Source organism: Symphalangus syndactylus, chromosome 4, assembly GCF_028878055.3.
Source record: "Symphalangus syndactylus isolate Jambi chromosome 4, NHGRI_mSymSyn1-v2.1_pri, whole genome shotgun sequence".
Taxonomy (NCBI): Eukaryota; Metazoa; Chordata; class Mammalia; order Primates; family Hylobatidae; genus Symphalangus; species Symphalangus syndactylus.
In genome coordinates, this window is record NC_072426.2 from 42037970 (window position 1) to 42056488 (window position 18519).

Sequence of the window (18519 nt, forward strand, 5' to 3'; positions counted from 1 at the left end):
GCTGAGAAATGGACTCCAATATAAACTTAGCTTATGATAAGTACGGCTTTTCAAATTATCAGGAAAAAAGGTGATTCTTAAATAAATTATAATGATGAACTGAATAAACATTTAAGAGAAAAATTAAAAATAAAGCTTACTCCCTGCTCACTCTTTTGCCCAAATTCAATTCCAGATGTAGCAAGAATTTTAAAGTTCTGAAAGTATGAATATATAAGTTTATGTATAATAAACTTATAATAACTAAGTGGAAATTTTTATGTATAATACATTTTTAAAGTATGTATAATAAATTTATAATAAGCAGAAAGCCCTTTCTAAGCAAAACTCAAAACCCAGAAGCTATAAAGGAAGAGGTTTAAAATTTTGACTACAAAAATATTTTGTTTTCTATATAATTCAAAAATAAAAGCCAAAAAATAAACAACAAATTATAGGGAAATGCCTGGAACATATTAAACGGCAAAAAGCTAATTTGCTTAATTTACTATGGTGGGATAAAAAAAAGAACTCAGAGGGGAGCGGTGGCTCATGCCTGTAATCCCAGCACTTTGGGAGATTGAGGCAGGTGGATTACGAGGTCACAAGATCAAGACCATGATGGCTAACACAGTAAAACCCCGTCTCTACTAAAAACACAAAAAAATTAGCCAGGCGTGGTGGTGGGCACCCGTAATCCCAGCTACTTGGGAGGCTGAGGCAGGAGAATTGCTTGAACCCGGGAGGCAGAGGTTGCAGTGAGCCGAGATTGCACCATTGCACTCCAGCCTGAGTGACAAGAGCAAAACTCCGTCTCATAAAAAAAAAAAAAAATTTAGCCCGGCGTGGTGGTGGGCGCCTGTAGTCCCAGCTACTTGGGAGGCTGAGGCAGCAGAATGGTGTGAACCCAGGAGGCGGAGCTTGCAGTGAGCTGAGATGGCACCACTGCACTCTAGCCTGGGTGACAGAGTGAGACTCCATCTCAAAAAAAAAAAAAAAAGCTCAATAGAAAAAATTGGGCAAGTATTTGTAAAGGCAATTTATGTAAAAGAAGGGAAATGGGTTAATAAGTACTTAGAAATTGTTCACCTGTACTTATAATTAATTAAATACAAATCAAATAAAACAAGATATTATTTTCACCAAACAGCCAAAATTGAAAATTTCTGATATGGAAACATCAGTGCTGATTAAGTGTTGGGAACATAAGCTCTTAGTGTACACTGTTGAAGGGGTATAAACTGATACGAACTTCTTGAAGAGAAATATGACAATATCTCTCAAATTATAAATTATGCATACTCTTTAATGACTTGAATATTTCCAATTAAATGTAATACTTACGAAATTTTAAAATAAACATTCCCATTGATACAGCAGTTCCACTTCCATGAATATATTCTAAGGATAGACTCAAAAAGTACACCAGGATATATGAACAGGAATATTCATTGCACACAGCAACATGACAAACAAACAAAAAATACTGAAAACTACAAACATGTCCATCAATTCAGAATAGGCTAAATAAATCCTGCTACATACATAGAGTAAAACACAACAAAGCTGCTGGAAAGAATGAGGCAGGTCTATCAGAACTGCTATGCATCTGTCTTAACCAAATATAACTGTCTTAAGCAGGAAGAAGATACAAGATCAATCTGCATAACATTATGCTTTTTTTTTCTTGATCCAAATTAGGGTTCTGTCAATTAGCAAGCAGAGGAGAATACATGGATATTGCATAGGAAACCAACAGTGTCTATCACAGACTATTTGATTCTTAAAAGTAAGATTCCTTTGTAATCCCACATTGGGAAAATAGAAACTGCAGAGTCTAACAGAAAAGCAAGTTAATCCTGCAAATTGCCATGAAAACATGACCCATGAGCTTCAGCCCTGTACTAAGAGCCCAGGATCTCTTCCGGTGAATCTCAGAGAAGTTGGTTTATGTATTACTCTCTCTTCACCCCCATCCACAAAAACACACACAATAGAAAGGAAACATCATGAGGACAGGGTCTATTTTTGGTTCACTGGTATTTATCCTCAGACTAAGAACTACGTCTGGCACACAAGTCATATAGAATGAATGAATGAATTCCAAACCAACATTAGAGTAGACCTAATGCAGCCCTTCAGCAATCCTGCCTCTCAGTTATCCTGTGGGCTCCTCAATGAGCTAACTCTGGGCCTCTTTGAACTGATGCCACCTCTAGAGGCCTCATCAACTGAGAATTGGTAATTCATTTATTACCCAGTTAATTGTATACCTTTATCCCAATTCTCTGCCTTCATGCATATAGGTAAGAGTGTGTCCAGAATTGGTTCCTTCTGGTGGATTCTTGATCTCACTGACTTCAAGAATGAAGCCGCGGACACTCATGGTGAGTGTTACCGCTCTTAAAGATGGTATGTCCAGAGTTTGTTCCTTCAGATGGTCAGATGTGTCCAGAGTTTCTTCCTTCCGGTGGGTTCGTGGTCTTGCTGACTTCAGGAGTGAAGCCACAGACCTTCACAGTGAGTGTTACAGCTCTTAAAGGCGGCACATCCGGAGTCGTTTGTTCCTCCCAATGGGTTCATGGTCTCACTGACTTCAGGAATGAAGCCGCAGACCCTCGTGGTGAGTACCACAGCTCATAAAGGTAATGCGAACCCAAAGAGTGAGCAGCAGCAAGATTTATTGTGAAGAGCAAAAGAACAAAGCTTCTACAGTGTGAAAGGGGACCCGAGCGGGTTGCCGCTGCTGGCTCAGGTGGCCAGCTTTTATTCCCTTATTTGGCCCCCCCCATGTCCTGCTGATTGGTCCATTTTACAGAGCGCTGATTGGTCCGTTTTACAGAGTGCTGACTGGTCCGTTTTTACAGAGTGCCGACTGGCGCATTTACAAACCTTTAGCTAGACACAGAGCACTGATTGGTGCATTTTTACAGAGTGCTGATTGGTGCATTTACAAACCTTTAGCTAGACACAGAGCGCTGATTGGTGTGTTTTTGCAGAGTGCTGATTGGTGCATTTACACACCTTTAGCTAGACACACAGCAGTGATTGGTGCGTTTTTAGAGTGCTGATTGGTGCATTTACAAACCTTTAGCTAGACACAGAGTGCTGATTGGTGCGTTTACAACCTTTAGTTAGACAGAAAATTCTCCAAGTCCCCACCCAACCCAGAAGGCCAGCTGGCTTCACCTCTCAATCCCCCCTCTAAAGAGGACACCCCAACTGCTGCTGGGAATTGGGCAATGACCACTCTAGCTACTTCCTGCTGGATAGGGGCAAAGAAGAGGCCTGTCCTGCAGTTGTAGTTTCCTCCAGAGGGGAACTCTTTAGGCCAGTGAAAGGGCCAGCGGGTCACTCCAGGGGTCCTCAGTAGAAGTTCTTAGTTGAGCTCATTTGGGGTTCCATTTGTAAGACCATCTGTAGCTTGATGGCCTTGATTCTAGAGGAAACAAATTTGACAAGGAGGTTAAAAATACAGGGCCCGAAGGTGAGTAATAGCAAGATGGCTGTCATGGGACCTAGAAAAGGGAGAAGCCATGTTGCCCAACTCCAGAGGTTGGTATAAGAGTTTGAAAGGCGTTGTCTGATTTCAGAAGCCTTTTCCTGTAAATGCTGGGTGGCATCTTGTACTATCCCTGACTGGTTAGTGTAAAAGCAACACTCTTCCCCTAAGAAGGTGCAAAGTCCTCCTTTCTCAGCAGTGAGGAGGTCTAGGCCTCGGCAGTTTTGGAGAGTCATTGCTGCCAAAGAGTCTATTTGGGACTGTAGAGTAAGGATAGATTTTGTTATTTGTTGCAAACTGTCTGAGAAATCCTTTGAGAGTGTGTGGTAGTAGGATAATATATGTTACACTGTTAACTTTTAGCAAATTTTACTTTTGTTGAAAACCTTGTAAGTTTGGGATTTTAATTATTCTTTGCTATTAATAAACCCTCATTCAGTCCATATTAACTTAGAATTGGTATGGATGGCTCCTTCCTGATTCTGTAAGTACTTTAAGGTTTAGCTGAGTGCAAACAGCTTGCACATTTAAGCAGACCAATTATTAGGCAATTTTCCTAACTCTGCTTCTACAAGAGTTTCCTTATCACTTAGTGAACACCCATTGTGTCTTTTTCTCTTAATCGCCCAGGAGGAACCATCTATGTCTTGTCCTAAAGGGAGTTCCTCCCTGGTCTGGTTGGACCTTTGTATGGTAATTAATTATGATTTAGATCCCCTGTTAGGAAACCTACTGGGTTAAGAATTTTTGATGGGAAGGCTGTGGGTTGTCAGTGGCCTTAGTGCTTTCGGGCTACACCCGGGTTACAGAGAAGACCTTCAATTATCAATTATAGGTTTTAAATTTACCCTGGCTTTTAAAGGAATAGGGTACACTGTTTTTTCTTTACTACTTCTCTCTCTCCCTCTTTGATTTCTTCTTTTTCTGTCTCTCTCTTTCTCTCTGACTCCCTCTTTGTCTCTTCCTCTCTTTCCTTCTTTGACTTTCTGTCTCTCTGTCTCTTCCTCTGTCTGTCTCTCTCTTTGACTCCTTCTTTGTCTCTGTCTCTCCCTCTCTCTATCTCCTTCTCTTTGTCTCTCTGTTTCTTCCTCTCTCTCTTTCCTTCTGTCTTTGACTTTGTCTCTCTTTTTCTTTTTCTTTCTCTCCATCTTTCCTCTCTGCTGGTTTTGGCAGTGTAAGACTGCCACCTCCTTGGGTTTTTGCATTGTGTGCAATAACTCCATGGTTTCCTTGTGATATTTAATGGGGGTTCCCCCAAAAGTTAGGAACTCCCTTTCTTTCCATATTGCAGCATGGGCATGTAGGATTAGATAAGCATACTTGCTATCTGTATACACATTTATTCTTCTACCCTTTCGCAGTTCTAAGGCTTGGGTAAGTGCCACTAGTTCTGATAACTGGGTGCTGGTCCTTGGGGGAAGAGGCTTACTTTCAAGTACTGTTACTATGGCATAACCTGCCCTTCATATCCCATTCACCACAAATGAACTTTCATCGGTATATAGGTTAAGGTCAGGATTAGCTAAGGGGACTTCTAAGAGATCATCTCGGGTGGCATAAGTCTGGACTATAACCTGTTGGCAGCCATGCTTGACTGGCTCCTCATCCTCTGGTAGAAAAGTGGCAGGGCTGAGGGCCACACACATACACACTTGAAGCACTGGCCCCTCAAAGAGTAGCACCTGGTATCTAAGCAGGCAGTTGTCTGATAGCCATAAACTTCCTTTGGCACCTAGTATGCCATTTACATCATGAATAGTCCAGACAGTGAGATCCCTTCCTTGTATTATTTTGATAGGCTCTGACACTAAGACAGCCACCGCCACAACTACCTGTAAACAGTGAGGCTAGCCTTTTGCTACTATATCAATTTCCTTACTTAGATATGTCACTGGTTGTGGGGTTGTCCCATGAGTCTGAGTAAGGACCCCAAGAGCTATTCCTGCTCTCTTTGTGATGTACAAAGAAAAGTTTTGTCCTGTGGGAAGGCTTAAGGCTGCAGTTTGAGTTTGTTCCTTCCAATGCCCAGACTTCAGGGTTGATTCCCTCCTCAAGCAGGGGACAACAAATGGGTAACTTGTTCCCCATAGTCATAGATAATAGCTCCAGCTTTGGCTAATATGTCCCTCCCTAATAATGATGGGGGACTTTCAGACACAACAAGAAAGGCATGTGAAAAGAGCAAAGTCTCCCAATTACAACTGAGGAGGTGGGAGAAATACCTGGTTACAGGCCATCCCAGGATTCCTCAGATGGTAATGGACCTTGAGGACAGCTCCGGGACAGGAGATTAACACTGAGAAGGGCGTGCCAGTGTCCAGGAGGAAGTCAACTTCCTGGCCCTCAATGGTTAAACGTACCCAGGGCTCAGTGAGGGTGATGACATGAGCTGGCACTTGCCCCGGGCACCCTCAGTCCTGTTGTTGGATCATCTGGTTGGGGGCTTCTGGCCCAGAGAACCATTGTACTCTGGGGCAGTGAGCCTTCCAGTGATTGCCTCAGCATAGTGGACATGCGCGAGGGAGCAGCTTATTTATTCCAATTAAACGGACAATCTTTTTTAAAGTGGACAATCTTTTTTAAAGTGGACAATCTTTTTTAAAGTGTCCTTGCAAACCACACTGATAACAAGCACTACCGGGTGATCGACCTGCCCATTTTCTGTCCTCTCTGAACCACCAAGGTTTGTTTGTCTGAGGGCCATGACTAAGGCTGTGGCCTTTCTCTGATCTTGCTTTTCCTTTTGGGCCTGTTTCTCTTGGTCCCTATTATAGAACACCGAGGTTGCCAGGTTTAATAATGCCTCCAGATTTTGTTCAGGGCCCAGGGCTCGCTTTTGGAGCTTTCTCCTGATATCTGTGGCTGATTGGGTAATAAACTTATCTTTTAGAATCAATTGACCCTTGAGTGAACCGGGTGACAGGGGAGTATATTTTCTTAAGGCCTCCTATAGCCGCTCGAGGAAGGCAGAAGGATTTTCTTCCTTTCCCTGAGTTATGGTGGACATCATTGAATAATTCACAGGCTTTTTCCTAATTCTCCTTAGTCCTTCTAGAACACAGGTCAACAGATGTTTCTGACTCCAGTTCCCCATGATCTGAGTTGAGGTCCCAGTGGGGATCCATACTGGGGATGGCTTGCTGACCAGTAGGGAATTTGTCCCTTTCTTCAGCTGTCATTCTATCATTTACTTGACTAAGATACCAGGTATCTCCAAACTCTTGGGCTGCAACTAAAGCCACATTCTTTTCATTAAAGGCCAGAGTTTCATCTAATAACATGACATCTCTGCAAGCGAGGTCAAAGGTTTGCCCTAGACCCTGTAGGACATCTATATACCTGTCAGGAACATCTGAAAACTTCCCCAGATCTGCCTTGATCTGCTTTAAATCAAAGAGGGAGAAGGGGACATGTACCCAGGTGGGGCCAAAATCCCTTCCCCCTACAGCTCAAAGGGGACATAAACGATAGCTCAAGGGTTTTTGTGGTCCTTTGGAGATTTGTTTGTTTCCTTCTGGGTGGGGGAGATTAGAGGAGGCTTATCATTAACAGGAAGGGGAGCTATAGGGAGGCAAGGATATGGGGGTAAGCTGAGAGGTCCTCCTGTGGGATGTAAATTGCAAGCTTTGCATAGTTGTGTATTCTTCAATGAAAAGAAAGCTTGGACATAAGGTATTTCACTCCATTTGCCTTCCCTCTTACAGAAAAAGTCAAGCTGCAGGATAGTATTGTACTTTATACGTCCCTCAGGTGGCCATTTTCCCCATCAGAGAGAGAACATTGGGGCCAGGCCATAGTGCAGAAAAAAGTGAGCTGCCTCTTTTTCAGGGTTTGCAGGTCAATTGGTCCCAATGGCTTAGGATGTATTTCAAGGGAGAGCCTATTGATGCCTGAGTGTTTCCCATCTGAAAGACAAAACCGCCCACGGTTTTGGTTTGTTTCTCCCCCTGCCCAAGAACCCACAACCGTCCCTGGACCCTGCTGATTGGAATAGTTGCACTCACTGATCCAGCAACAGAAACACCTCTTGCCCAAGAACATGCAACAGTCCCTGGACCCTGCTGATCGGAATAGTTGCGCTCACCAACGTAGCAGCAGAAACACTAGTATTCCTCTTAGACCAAAAAGAGGACCAAGGAAGGTTGGATTATTGGCCCTTACTGATGCATTCTCGAAAACCTGCATTCTTGCCTGTCCTCTTAGACCACAAAAAGGACCAAGAAAAATTGGATTTAGTGGCCCTTACCGATGCATTCTCGAAAACCTGTTAGAGTCCTAAGCATTCTCCTGTTAGTATTGGGACCTTACCACTGTCCTATAAAGATGTTATGCCCCAAAAATGAAGTGGATGGCCATACCCTGAGGGAGGGAAGGGATCTCCAGAGTTGGAAGAGTGATGCCTTTTGTCCTCACTTATATGAATAGGAAAGATACCGTTTCCGAAGCTCCCCATATCCTAGCTTCAGGAATAGCTTTTGTTAGGCCTGCTTGTCTGAGGAGGGATCCTAAAATTCCAGATAGTCCCCCACCCAGATGGGGCTTTGGGCAAAAATTATGTCTTTCTGATTGGTGAGCCTGGATGCCTAAAGAAGGTAAAAGAGTCCTGAAGTTTATACTAGAAATCATTCTTATAGGAGAAACTAGAAAAGCACCAGAGACAGGAAGCGGTTTTTAGAAGCGGACTAGCCTCGGAGAAGAGAGGTGAGAGGAAGTTTGTCTGACAGGCATTAGAACCCAGGAGGCAAGGGTCAGGAGACAGGGTAGATGGGCAAGTCTTGCTTGGGTGACATGACTTTGAGAGTTCCATGGCCGCAGGGTCAACCAACTTGTTGTCGGGACCCCGGAGCTGAATGGCTTTCCTCTCTGTCAACCCTCAGCTCAGCCTGGAAGTACCAGAAAAGCAGAAGCTGGTTCCAGGCAAACCAACACTCCCAACTCCAAAGAGTCAGGGGTTGTTAGAGAGCCCTTTCCCAGAAAGCCTGGCACCCGTGTCTTTAGTCCAGTGGCCACGTTAGTTGCTTTTAATTGACCGACAGGTGCCCAGTATTTAGCCCCAGAATTCTAAGGAAAAATAGGACAGAATAGCAAGCAAAAGGGGTCTGATGGTACTTACCACTTGGCAATAGGTGAGAGTCCCATCTGGGTTGCCAAAATGTGTCCAGAATTGGTTCCTTCTGGTGGGTACTTGGTCTCACTGACTTCAAGAATGAAGCCGTGGACCCTCGCGGTGAGTGTTACTACTCTTAAAGATGGTGTGTCCAGAGTTTGTTCCTTCAGATGTTCAGATGTGTCTGGAGTTTCTTCCTTCCGGTGGGTTCGTGGTCTTGCTGACTTCAGGAGTGAAGCCACAGACCTTCACATTGAGTGTTACAGCTCTTAAAGGCAGTGTGTCTGGAGTTGTTTGTTCCTCCCAGTGGGTTCATGATCTGGCTGACTTCAGGAATGAAGCCACAGACCCTCGTGGTGAATGTTACAGCTCATAAAGGTAGTGCGGACCCAAAGAGTGAGCAGCAGCAAGATTTATTGTGAAGAGTGAAAGAACAAAGCTTCCACAGCGTGGAAGGGGACCCGAGCAGGTTGCCACTGCTGGCTCAGGTGGCCAGCTTTTATTCTTTTATTTGGCCCCCCCCATGTCCTGCTGATTGGTCCATTTTACAGAGTGCTGATTGGTCCATTTTACAGAGTGATTGGTTCCGTTTTTACAGAGTGCTGATTGGTGAGTTTACAAACCTTTAGCTAGATACAGAGCACTGATTGGTGCGTTTTTACAGAGTCCTGATTGGTGCATTTACAAACCTTAAGCTAGACACAGAGCGCTGATTGGTGCATTTTTACAGAGTGCTGATTGGTGCGTTTGCAAACCTTTAGTTAGACACAGAGTGCTGACTGGTGCATTTTTACAGAGTGCTGATTGGTGTGTTTACAAACCTTTAGCTAGACACAGAGCACTGACTGGTGCATTTACAATCCTTTACCTATTCAGAAAAGTTCTCCAAGTCCCCACCTGACCCAGAAGCCCAGCCAGCTTCACCTCTCAAGAGGAGATAAATGTTTATACAGTGTAACTTAAGCAATGCTACTCAAACTGCAGGTCTGCGATGAGAAAAGGAGCTTGTAACAGAATGTAAGTTAATGAGTGCTTCCTTCATCTAGAAAGTCTCACTACAAAGTGCTTAGGGTGTAGTTGATTTACATGCAGGCACAAGCCTCTTATCTCGTTTCATAGACCAGTTAAAAATTGGGAACTTCTAATTACATTTTGAACAGTGCTAATTTAAAGTAGGGGCCTCCATTGTTCAAGTTCCAGTATTTGAGATACTTTCTTTGCACTAAACATCACCTTCTCCATTAAATCAATTTCCCCATTGCCAGGAGGGATCTGAAGCAGAAAAGCATCCTGGTCAGGATAATGAAAGGTAAAGAAAAGAGGTGGGGAGGGTGCCAAATAAACTTGACCTAATCTTCCATTTTGCACACAGGAACTCAAAGTCACCTATCATATGCTAGAAGCTAGTGATTAAATTGGTTACAGATTACTCGCTGAATCCCAGGCAAAAATAATGTGGTTAAAAACAGTAATTAAGCATGTGAAAAATCAGATGTATTGGCTAACAGTCCTGTTCACCTTCAAAAATTCTGCAGCCTCAATTATCTGTCACTTTCCGTTAGATTTGCAACTTTGCTAAACTCCGGAGTTCCACCCCGCAGTACCACGTCACTTAAAATCCAGTATCCAAACAGGAATCAGAAAATCACACTTTTTAAATCTCTAGACTAGCATTCCCATGAGCCAATGATCCATAAATAAACACTATTTTCAAGTCTTCATTACGAAGCGCATAATTTCTCTTCAGGCCTGTTTGGGTTGCCAACTTCTCTTCTTAAATCTTAATCCCTTCTATTCCAAAAAAAAAATAGAAACATGCAAACAGAAGTTCATAGGGAATAGAGAATGAAACTCCCATCCTTCTGTGCTATGGTCTTTCTCTAAATATTATCACTGAATAATAAAACTTCACAATTTAAAAAGTTTTTTAATACAGGAAGACTATATTCTTTAATAATTTATAACTCTACCTCTCACTTCACACCACATAATGTTGATATCTCTAATCTCTCCACTTTGATTACTTGGGACCAGTCACCACTTCCAATAATTAGTTGTATTTATCACTAATTCCTTAGCTTTCTTCCTTCTACGCTATTTACACAACCATGGTTCCCAAACTCAACAATGACAGAATTAAAACTTATCTTCTCTGACTTCTACCATAGCCACGCCTTATTCCATTCTCATATTTTCCCTATAGAAAAACCCAGTACTGAATTGCTCCTCTAGCATGTGCCCTCTATCCCTTTTCTTTCTATTCTGTTGCCTACAGATTTTCTCCAAATACTTCTAATTTCTCCAAAGATTCACAATAAGTAAAGAATTTATTCTTCCTATTCCTATTTCTTTGTCACAGTTGTATCATAAAAGTCATATAAATCACTATGTCTACATGGTCTTCTAACAAAGTTAATTATACATTCTGTTATTTTCATGTCCAAAGTAACATAAGTGATCAACAATACTATCTATTGGTTTCAGGCAGAGCTGAAGTATTTTCAACTGTGACATGTAGCTTTGTTGATATCTGTAAAAGTTTATTAAGTGGAAATTTTGTAGGTAGGAGAGATTCCATCCTTCTAAACACTAAGTATTTTGGTATCTATGTGCCTGATAACAATGTTTTGCACATCATAGACAATAAATATATCATTTGGTAGACTAGGAATTTTACAATGCTTTAAAAGAATAACAGTAAAAACACATCTTAAATATCACAACTTTTACCTTCAAACATAGTGTTCTCTAATCCAACACTTCCACACTTAGAAACAGAGATTAAGGAAATTATCTTAAACATATCTACATACATACATATACACATAAATAAATAAATACACAAGATGTTTACCATAGCGTCTAAATGTTCAGCAATGATTAATAAAATTATATTCATTCACTTGAAAAATGTTACACAAATTTAAAATAACACCACTGTAGAATAGGTAATATTCTGTGGAAAATGTTTTGGTATATGGTTAAACGAAAAAGCAAGGTTCCAAATTTTATCTATAGTATTATTGCAATTATTTTTAAAGCCATCTAGAAAAAAAAAGACTAGAAGGAAACACATCAATGAAATTACAGGTAATATTTTTCTGTGCTTTCAAAATTCCTACGATGAACATTTAATGCTTTTATAATGAAAAAAAAGTTTTACCATAAAAATCCCAATCTTTACTCAAATAAAAAGGAAGATTTAGACTATGTGTAGGAGGTAACAAATGGGAATAACTTTGTCTATACTGTCTGTATTTTAGGTTTCTCCATTTAACAAACTTGTCCTATGGTTCTACTGAGATAATTTTTTTATAATGGACAATGAAATTTTAATAGCACACTCAAATATGCCATTCAAATCTGACCATGGATAATCTGAATCTTCAAATCACAACTATTCTCAATATGTTGAGCTTTCAATCTGTCTAAAAAACTAGCCACAAACTCAGAACCAATGCAAACTTGAAATCCTGCTTTTCCCACTTTTGTTTTAAGCAAATCATTGCATTCTCACATTATCTCCAGAGATCTTGGCAGGCACATATCAGTGACTCAAAACCTCTACAGTAAATGAACTTTCTGATGTCTAACCCTAATTTCTTCTTATTTCCATTTGAACTCATTTCTTTTATTTCTGTCTTCTGTGTAACTGACAGCAGCTGCTCACAATCATTCAGATCCCATTAGATAGTGACCTTTTCTTTACATGATTGATCATTACATCTCATGATCATTCCATACAGTGATTTTCATTTGACCATAACTGGTCATCGAACAGTTCTGAGAGCATTCCCCAACCTCCTAATATTCCTTCCAATTATAAAACAAATAGACATTAAATTCAGAAATTAATGCTTTTTGCCATTATCTCACTTGAAACATCTTCGATTTACTATGAATTAGCTTTTGGTTGAAAGTAAAATCCCTTCAAACATATTCCATCTTTGCTTCCTTTTCCCCACTCCCATGCCAAAGCACAAGCATCCAGGCCATATCTTATCTTTTCCTGCACAGTATCCAATCGGCTTTTTATAGCCAGAAACTCTCTGAATGCAAAGCACGACCTTGGCTACCAGCTTCCCCTGGCAATAGTTCGAAAGTTATTTATAACTTTAAAATTAGCGTGAAAGCCTACGTTTCTCATAACTAGTCAAAACATTCCTATTTCATATAATAATGTGATCTTCCTCAATTCAGAAGAAAAACCCACATTTTAAACCTATGATTATAACTAAGACAAAGGAATTCAATGCAGAAATGAGAATTCGCTGAAGTTCAGCTCTTCTCTTTACAAACTTGACTCTTACCTTTCTGTTTCTTCCTATAAAGTAAATGGGCTTAAAATTCAGCTCCCGTAGGGAATTTTCCAAAAAGAGCTTTGTGGGGGGTGGAAAAAGGCTTCTTGGTGGTCACAGAGTTACAGAGTACCAAACTGAGAGGCAGATGACAGTGGGGCAGTCAATTTAGCTGAGCGTTGTTCACCCAGGATAAGAAAGAAAGGGGAGGTTACAAGCCAGGGTGGGTGGTATCTAATCCTGAACCGCTAGTCACTGACCTCACTGACAACTTGTTACTGAAAATACTTCGTTGAAAAAGGCCAGACACATACTTTGCCTAGAGACCTACAAACATAGCTCTGAATAAGTTAGATTTGCATTTCCCTAGTTCCTTTCCAAAAGAAGAACCTCTTCTATCTAATTAAAGCCAAAGGCTGGAATTATTGAAAGGGAAAAATGATAAAGCAGGGAAAACAGGAGTCCAGGAAATCCTCACATCAAAAGATCAATTATGTAAAATTCAATATCTTCAGAACCCTAGAGATGATGGCAGCAAGGCCATGTGTCACATCTGAGATCGTATTTTTCTTCTTCTGAAATATTACCTGTCTCATCCCTTGTACCAAGCATCACACTCTCTCCTTCCAGTATTTATGAGGAACCACATCATTATCAGTAAAGAATCTAAACTGAAGATTTACCAAAAACTCCATAGGTAAACCCATTATTAAATTTAAGCCACCAAAAAAAGTCTTCTCCACCAAAATTTCTTTTTTCTCTCTATGACTATTCTTTTTCACATTTCCTTTTCCCTTTTTTTTTTATCTTCTCCCTCAATATCTTCACATTCACCGAAACAATCTTTATCATTTCATCAATTCCTTGACATCCCACTCGAACTTCTGTGGCATTTCCTTGGACATTACCATTTTTCTGACTTTCTTCTAATAGCTTCTAAAACAAGAGGTGCTAACTAAAATATGAACTACTTGTTTGAGTTTTGGCAGTCCTGTTCTTAAAAGGCTGAATTCAAAATAAAAAGAAAGCATTTATTTATTAGCTCTCCAAATACTCTTAGCACAAATTTCAGGGAGCCCAGAGGAAAGGCAGGGTCTGGGAACTGTCAGAGAATCAACTATGAAAGGAGTTCATTTTATATGATTTTCAGGATAGCCTTCAAAACAACTGTATTTTTATGTAGCTACCTTTAAAATGGGCATAATTGACAATACATTTATCTAAAGATTCTTAGTTGCTAACATGCTATCCTCCTCAGATTTTTTTAAAGCAGCTTTTTCCCCCTGGAGAATCTAGGAAAAGCCTCTTTTCACAGTGAAACAAAGAGTAAGTTTTATGTCTCTCAATCCATCTTTTCTTGAATAAAGAAATCACTTGACACTTGCAAAATAGCAGGTTTTGTTTTAGAGCTTTAATAATGAATGTTTTCCAAACCAGGACTGTTGAATTGAGCCCAAGATGAGATATCCAAATTCTACCATAAGCCTAGCTTGTCCTGCTGTGAAACCACAATAAGTTACTTACCTGCCCTGTACCTCTCCTTTCCATCTACAAAATGTAGATGAGAACTCTTATTCTTTTTATTTGCTTTTCAGAGGATATGTGAATTAAATGGATAAAAGCTGAAGAGCTTTAAATTACACCAAACTCTTCAGAGACGCAATACAGATAAAACCTTCTTACAGAACTTGGTGTTATCAAAACAATTAAATATTATAAATATCTGAAATGTAATTTTAAAGAGCTTTTATAGTGGGTTTTTTAATTCCTTCATAAAAATATCTGCAGCCTCCAAGGTAGTATTTAGCTGAAGTATTTCCCACTATAGCCACAAGAGGTCCCCTCCTAGCAATTCAAATCACGTTGGATTTGTTGATCGCAGGCCCCATGGTCCTCTGTATTTCTATCTGTTTGCTGACAGAAAACACGTATCACCTATGTCAAATTTCCATGGCTAACTATAGGGTAGGAGACAAAAGCAGAGAAATCTGGCTTTCTCTGTGTGATCGCTGAGGCATGCTGGAGGCTAAATAGTTCCTGTAAACTACACAGCCCCTGCATTTTGCATCCTGGCCCTCTTCCAGATTTTCACAGTAATTCTTTCTTGTCACCTTGCCCAGTCTTGTTCAGTATTTATTCTCCTTCCCTATTTACTTGTTTCCTTTCTTTATACTTTGCAAACTTTAAAATTTTGGCTCACATGTCTCTTGCAAGCAATCAAACATTGAGGGTAGAAGAGCTGGAAAAAAAAAAAGAGAGAGAGAGAGAAAAGAGAGAGAATAAATCATGGCCATTACTAGCAATTCTCCTGAGGTAATCAAAAGTGACTTTTTTGGTTCTAGGCATCAGGACTGGCCCCAAACAAAGTCATTCAATTGGATGTACTGAGAAGCCCCTTGATGCAGAGCCCTATGTTAGGAGCCAGCTAGAAGATTACAGGAGAGAAGGGAGGCCTCCAAAAAGAAGATAATTCTATCCCTGTCAGTAGCCCCTCTTGGAAAATAAGTCCTCCAGGGTGCAATATGCTCTTTAGTCAGAATGGAGTAGTTTCTTCTTGTCAATAAAATCCCTTATAGAATGAAAATCACTTTTGCATGAACCATGAGTCCATTTCATCTGTACATAGTATCTCAAAACACTGGCAATTTCAGGTTGGGGCTTTAAAAATATGTAATTTTCTGAACAGCTATAACACCTTTCTAAAATGAGATTTAAAGCTAGGAATAATTCCTGTTTGTGATAATTAAAATCATTTTTTTCAAAAATATGTGATAAATAGTTCTGGCACCTTGTCAGGTATTTTAGGTGAATCTAAATGAATCTGCCCCTGATTTGAAGGTCTTATGTACTATTAACACAACAAAAAAAGTTTCTCACTCTCCCTTCCCAATCATCCTTATTATTAGCAGCTAACCAACTCTCCTGCCTCACTAAGAAGAACATAAGCCATCTGGAAGATGTTTCACATCTTTCCATCATCAAATCTATAAACCCACCAACACTGACTCTCATCTTCTCTACCCTCCCTCCTATTAAAATGCAAGAAGTCCTCTTGCTCTTACCAAAGGCTAATCTCTCTTGTGTACTGGATCCCTTCTTCCCTCACCTTCTCAAGGACTCTGCTCCTTCATGATCACCTCACACACTGCATTATCACCCATTCTCCAATGATCATTGCAAAAATATGCCACAGGACTTCTACCTGAAAATTTTCAAACAAACAAAACATACTTTTACCCTACAGCTCCCTGCGGTTGCTACTTAGTTCTCTGTGCCTTCATCATAATACTTCCCAAATGAGTTGTCCACCACCCCTATGTTTTTACCTCTCACTTCATAACCCACTAAGATGATTTATTTCCCCTTCACTCCCAAAAGGGCCATTTTTAAGTCTATCAACAACCTCCAGGTGGCCAAGCCATTCTGTCACCTGAGGGGATATCACATCCCAACCTATGGCTTTAAATGAGATCTTTAAATGAGATAGGATGTTGAGTGGGACTTTTCCTGTTGCCAATAATTGGTGACTATGGCTCAAAATGAAAGAAAATGAAGCCGCCTAGGTACATGCTAAGGAATTTCCAGTATTTGAGGATAGACATCTCACTCAGGGATTACTAAGAAGCAGTTAAGAAAAGAGCTACATGCTCTTCCTCTCCTATGCCCTCTGCTAGTGTAACCGAAATACAGGTTCAGTTGCCCACAGCTTGCAGAGTCCAATTAACAAGAGTGAAGTCTGGTATAAAGAAGGTGACTTTTTATTCCAAAGCTGGCTTAGGGGAAGAAGTGCAGACTTCTGCCTTTAAGCGTGCTGCTTCACTTTTGAAGCAGAAAGCAGGTGCTTTTAAAAGGGGTCTTGGCATGAATGGCATGCAGGGGAGGGAAATGCAGGTGGGGGTCTGCATAACTTGCTCTGGTGCCTTATCTACTGGGCAGTCAAGCTGGTGACCACTAGTGTCTCTGTGGGCAGAACTAGCTTGTAAAAATAGCTGAAACTCTCCAGTTAGGAAAGAGTTTTGTAGCAGGCATACTTTGAGGTGTAGATTAACTGTCTGTCATCTCTCAAAACAGTCTCCTGGTGGGAGAGAGTTGGGCTCTGGAGCTTGTAAGCACATAGTTGGATTAACTCACCCTGCAGGGATTGTCTGGTGAAGAGGAGGTAAAAGGTTATAATTGCATTTCTAAAGAGCTAAGTAGGGAGTGGGAGAAAGGAGGAAAGAAAAAAGAAGAAAAAAATAAATAATCTCTTAGAAAAATGGGGGTACTCAGTTATACTAGCCATAATATTAGAGGAAAAGTTCGTGGACTTGAAAAGTTAGGGGAACAAGGCCAACTACTTCCTCTCCTCTTGAAGATACCAGAGCAGAAGTGATGAAAAAAAACTCTTTCCCCATTCCAAGTCCCTTGGGAGGACATCTGGTCAGTGTTGGGGAAAAGGGAGGGAGATTTAAATTAGAATGAAATGGAAGTGTTAAATTGGACAAGCAGGCCTTTAAAGAAGTAAAAATGGCAGGCACCCACCTGATGTGTCATTAAGGAATAGGAAAGGGAGAGGCAACAGAGCAAAGGGAGATACAGATAGAAGAAAACAAGCTAGTTCACTCAAACCAGTTATACATCCATATGCTAATGGTTCCCAACTTTGTATCCTAGTCCAGACCTCTCTCATGACCCCCATAGCAATATATCCAAACTGCCTTGTCCATTTGAATAAACAATACACACTTCAAACTTGATATGTCCCAAAAAGGAGCTCTTGATTTTGTCTCTCAAACCTATTTTTCTCTGTCATTCATAACCCAATAATTGGTACCATCACCCAATTACTGCATAAGCCAAAGCCTAGGAGTCATCCTTCATTCATTCTTTTCCCTCATTACCATCAAGAATTCCCACTGATCCTACTTACAAAATTTGTCTTTAACACGTGCACATTTCTCTAGCTCTCCTACCCTGATTATTCCAACATTGGTAGCCATTCTCTACATAGCTTCTAAGTGATTTTTCAGAACTTAGAAGTTTAGCTCATGTTATTCTCCTGCTTAAAATTATCCAAAGGCTTCCTATTACTCATAGCAGAAAATACAAATTCTTTACCAAATCTACAAGGCCCTGCATGATCTGGCTGTTGTCAACCTCTTTCACCTCAACTCACAACATTCTTTCCCCTCGACTCAAAACACTCTCCCCTCTAATATACTGACTCCAGATATACTCTCTATTTATAAAATAACCAACCATATTCCCCTAGGGCAATTGCACTTGCTGTTCCTTTGCCTGAAACCATTTGCTCCCAGCTATTTACATGTCTGGCTCATTTTCATCTTTGATATAATCCTTCACCTTCTCATAGAGGTATTTCCTTACTATTTTTTATCTCACTGTTCCCAGTCACTTATCACAACCTTGAAGTTTTTTTGTTTACTTATTCTGTCTTCACCATTGGGATAAAAGCTAGGGGCAGTGGCAGTGTCCACTACTGTATGGCACATGCAAATTAACTATAATACAAGGTAAGCATCAATAGCTATAGGAATTAAAAGGAGGTAGGGATAGCTCCAAGAGGAGGGGATAATCAAGGAAAATTTCCTGGTGAAAGTTACATTCACCTTGATACAAAATGAAAGATGTCA

At 40.5% G+C, this 18519-nt stretch overlaps 1 protein-coding gene across 2 annotated transcripts in view; it reads right to left on the reverse strand.

Moving 5' to 3' along the window:
- Positions 1–18519, reverse strand: part of CTNNA3 (catenin alpha 3) — a 1903490-nt gene that overhangs the window by 1823799 nt on the left and 61172 nt on the right. Inside the window, exon 1 of one of the 2 annotated variants that reach the window (XM_063637176.1) lies at positions 12899–13067. The exons of the other annotated variant lie outside the window; for it this stretch is intronic. The gene's annotated coding sequence lies outside the window, so the exon portion shown is untranslated. Of the gene's footprint in view, positions 1–12898; positions 13068–18519 lie in introns of those variants that run through there. 2 annotated transcript variants of the gene reach the window in all.